This window comes from Parus major, chromosome 22, assembly GCF_001522545.3.
Source record: "Parus major isolate Abel chromosome 22, Parus_major1.1, whole genome shotgun sequence".
NCBI classification, from domain to species: domain Eukaryota; kingdom Metazoa; phylum Chordata; class Aves; order Passeriformes; family Paridae; genus Parus; species Parus major.
The window spans coordinates 775901-780414 of record NC_031790.1 but is presented as its reverse complement, the minus strand read 5'-3'; the positions used below and the strand labels follow the sequence as shown (position 1 = coordinate 780414).

The 4514-nt window shown below is 56.0% G+C and overlaps 1 protein-coding gene across 1 annotated transcript in view; it reads left to right on the top strand.

The window, feature by feature from the left end:
- C22H2orf42 (chromosome 22 C2orf42 homolog) overlaps nucleotides 1–4514 on the top strand; it is a 20788-nt gene that overhangs the window by 6852 nt on the left and 9422 nt on the right. The gene's annotated exons all lie outside the window — the stretch shown is intronic.

The window sequence follows — 4514 nt, the reverse complement described above, 5'->3', positions numbered from 1 at the left end:
GGAAAATAATAATCCATGGTGGGAATTAAAAGGAAAACATCCCCCGCTGCTCCTAAGGGGTTAACCCGAAAGCCACAACTTTCCCCAGCTCAGTGGAGGGAAACAAAACTTCACACACACACACATATATACAATATATCCACTAAATATACATATAAATAATTGGTTTTTTTCCTGGCTCTGGCCACCCAGCTCCTTTTGTTCCTGGGAGATGGAAACACCTCGCAGCTTTTCCCCAAAAATCGATCCCCCCCTCCCCATCCCGAGGCATCCGCGGCAATCTCCTCCCCTTCGCTGCCGCGGGCAACAATTCCTTCTTTTCCTCGGAAAAAAGCCCTGCCTGTTCAAAAACCTCCTTCCATTCACCCCGGGAAAGGATAAAAACCGGGGAGGAAATTAATTCAAATAGAGAAAAAATAAATAAATAAATAAATAAATAAATAAAATTTTAAAAAATAGAAATAAAAATAAAAATAAAAATTAAATAATAATAATAATAATAATAATAATAATAATAATAATAATAATAATAAATTCAAATAGAGAAAAGCAAGCGATATTAACTCAGCCGCTCCCTCACATCCCCTTCTGCATCCTCGGGGCGCTATAAAAGGGGAGAAAAACCCCCTTGAGGACAAAAACTTTTTTTTTTTTTTTTTCTTTAAAAAACCCGTTTTCCCTCTGTTTTGTTTTTACTTTCACCCCTCTCCACCCCACCCCCCCGAGTTTAAACGGCTGAAACAGAGGGAAGGATGGGAAAAACAATAATAAAAAAATTTAAAAAAATAAATAAATAAGGCTGAGCAAGGCTCGGAGCGTTTCCAGCTCCCGGGGAATGGTCCGGAGCCGCTCCCGGCTCGGCCGGGACACACGGACGGACAGATGGATGGACAGACGGACGGACACAGGGATGGACACAGGGATGGACACACGGACGGACACACGGACGGACACACGGACGGACACACGGACGGACACAGGGATGGACACACGGACGGACACAGGGATGGACACACAGATGGACACACAGATGGACACACGGACACACGGATGGACGCAGAGATGGACACACAGATGGACACACGGACACACGGATGGACGCAGAGATGGACACAGGGATGGACACAGGGATGGACACACGGACACACGGATGGACGCAGAGATGGACACACGGACGGACACATGGACGCACACACGCACACACGGACGCACACACGGACAGACACACAGACGGACACACGGACGCACACACGGAAGCACACACGGACACGCGGGTGGACACACGGACACACGGACGCACGGACGCACACACGGACGGACACACGGACAGACACACACGGACAGACACACGGACAGACACACGGACAGACACACGGACAGACACACGGACACACGGATGCCCGCGCTGCCGGGACTCGGGGCGGCTCCGGCACTCACGGCTGTGGCGGGAGAAGCCGCGGGCGGCGGCGGCGGCGGCGGGACCGTCCCGGGAGGAGAGAACGAGCGGGGCCCGGGGAGCCCCCGCGGCAGCCCCGGCCCTCCCCGCCCTCCGAGCCGCCAAACCGGCGGCGGGAGCCATTAGTGCCGGGACACAGCGCACGTACGGACCGGCCGGCCGGGGACGGACACACGGACACGCGGGAGGACACACGGACACGCGGGTGGACACACGGACACGCGGGTGGATGGACACACGGACACGCGGGTGGACACACGGACACGCGGACTGATGGACACACGGACACACGGACACGCGGATGGACACACGGATGGACACACGGACACACGGACCGATGGACACGTGGACACACAGACACACGGACACGCGGACACATGGACACACGGATACAGGGACACACGGACACGCGGACACATGGACACACGGATACAGGGACACACGGGTGGATGGACACACAGACACACAGACACGCGGACACGCGGACACGCGGAGGGATGGACATGCAGACACACGGACACATGGACTCATGGACATGCGGACACATGGATGGACACACGAACATGCGGGTGGATGGACGGACAGACACATGGATGGATGGACATATGGACACACGGATGGACACACAGACACGCGGAGGGATGGACATGCAGACACACGGACACACGGATGGACACACGAACACGCGGGTGGATGGACAGACGGACACATGGATGGATGGACACACGGACACACGGACACACGGACACATGGACACACAGACACACGGATGGACACACAGACACACAGACACACAGACACACGGACACACAGACACACGGACACACGGATGGACACACGGACACACGGATCCACTGCCCTACAGATCCAACTGCCCCACAGACCCAGTGACCCACAAATCCAGCGATCCTATACATCCCCCCACCCTATATAACCTATACAACCAGGAACCCGTACATCCACAAAAACCCCTACACAATCAGCAATCTCTTGCACATCCAGCAGCTTAATCATTCATTAAATATTTTATCTATATCATATAAATGTTATCTAGCCTTAAATATTCCACAATCCCACATATCCAGCACCCAGCAACCCTAAACATCCTGTACAGCCAAGCAGGACCTACACATCCAACAATCCTATATGGCCAAGAGTCCATATATGCAACAACTCTACACATCCAGCAGCTTTATCCATCCAGCACCCTATATACCCATCAGCCCTATAAAATCAGCAATCCTATACATCCAGCAAGCCTGGATATATCGGGGTGGCTTTTGGTGGCACTTTGGGGCGCAGAGGAAGCTCAGTGGGAATGCTGAGCCACCTTGGTGGCACTGGGGTGGCTTTGGGGGACCAGAGGAGTGCAGAGGAAGCTCGGTGGCAATGCTGAGCCATTTTGGTGGCACCGGGGTGGCTTTGGGGGCCAGAGGAGCATGAAGGAAGCTCGGTGGGAATGCTGAGCCACCTTGGTGGCACCGGGGTGGCTTTTGGTGGCACTTTGGAGCACAGAGGAAGCTCGGTGGGAATGCTGAGCCACCTTGGTGGCACCGGGGTGGCTTTGGGGGCGAGGGCACGGCCGGCAGCTGCGGAGGTCACCGGGAGCTGCTGCCAGCCGCCGGCACGGGCCGGCCAAGAGGGAATTTTGGCTGCCGGCCCCGCTGCGGTGGAGCCCGGCCAGCTCCGGCACTCGGATTGTGGTTTTCCTCCTCTGGCAACAACCCCGGGGATCCTCGCTTGGGATGGCGGCTTGGGGGCACCGCCAGGGGAAGCCCTGAGGGCTGGAGACCCTACAACAACATCCCACAGTGCTGGTGGCTCCAGAGAGCCGTGCCAGGAACGGGAATTCTGCAGGAATCCCACCAGGAATGATTCTCCTGGGAATTCTGCAGGAATCCCACCAGGAATGATTCTCCTGGGAATTCTGCAGGAATCACACAATCCCACCAGGAATGATTCTCCTGGGAATTCTGCAGGAATCCCACCAGGAATGATTCTCCTGGGAATTCTGCAGGAATCCCACCAGGAATGATTCTCCTGGGAATTCTGCAGGAATCACACATTCCCACCAGGAATGATTCTCCTGGCGAGCACCGTGCTGCACCTCCAGACCCCACAAGATGGGAAACCCCTTCCCGATCCCAACCCAGCAGCACAACCAGCCAGAGAGGAGCGGATGACCTAAATCCAACTCGAGGCATGGACACACGGATGGATGGACACACAGACAGCCCCTGGAAAGGGAAATTTAAGGAAATCTGGGAAGGCCAAGCGGTGAGAGCCCCCCGGTTCCCCCCCTGGTTCCCCCGGGGTACCCACGGCTCGCGGTCCTGCTGCCTCTCGCCGCCGCGGGCGGCCGCAGCCGCCTCTCCCGCCTTGTTTTCCAAGCTGTTTCCATGGCCCCGGCTGACCCCAGCGCTGGGGCTGAGCTGCTCGCTCCTGTCCTCATTTAGCCCGGAGAAAAGCCGGAATGACGGCGATGCTGAGGGAGCTGAGCTCATTTACGCTGTGGGAAGCTCGGCTCTGCTTTACTCCAGTCCCAGGAGCGATTTTGGGGACCCCCATGATCACAACCCTCTCTGGGCAGCGCTGGAGCAACCATTCCACCCCCTTTTCCTTCTCCTTTGGGGTCAAAAGTGACATTGTCCCACTCCCAGCTCCTGCACCGACATCTCACCAGTACCGGGGGCTTCCGAGGGAGATGGAGGATTTTTTCCGAGGTGGAAAAAGGATTTGTTCCCACCTCCAACTGCCTCGTTTCCTCCAGGAAAAGTATTTTCCCTTTTGGAAGGGATGGTTGAGGTGGGATGTTCGGGGTCAGGAGGGGTGGGGAATGGATGCTCAGGGTGGGAACGCTCGCAGTGGGGGATGCTCAGGGTCAGGAATGCTTGGGGAGGGCTTGGGGTTGGAATGTTTGGAGGGGGGATGCTCAGAGTGAAGATGTTTGGGGTCAGGACACAGGGCAGGGACACTCAGGGCAGGGACATTCAGGACAGGGACATTCAGGACAGGGACAGTCGGGACAGGGACAGAGCAGGGACACTGGGAGTGGGAC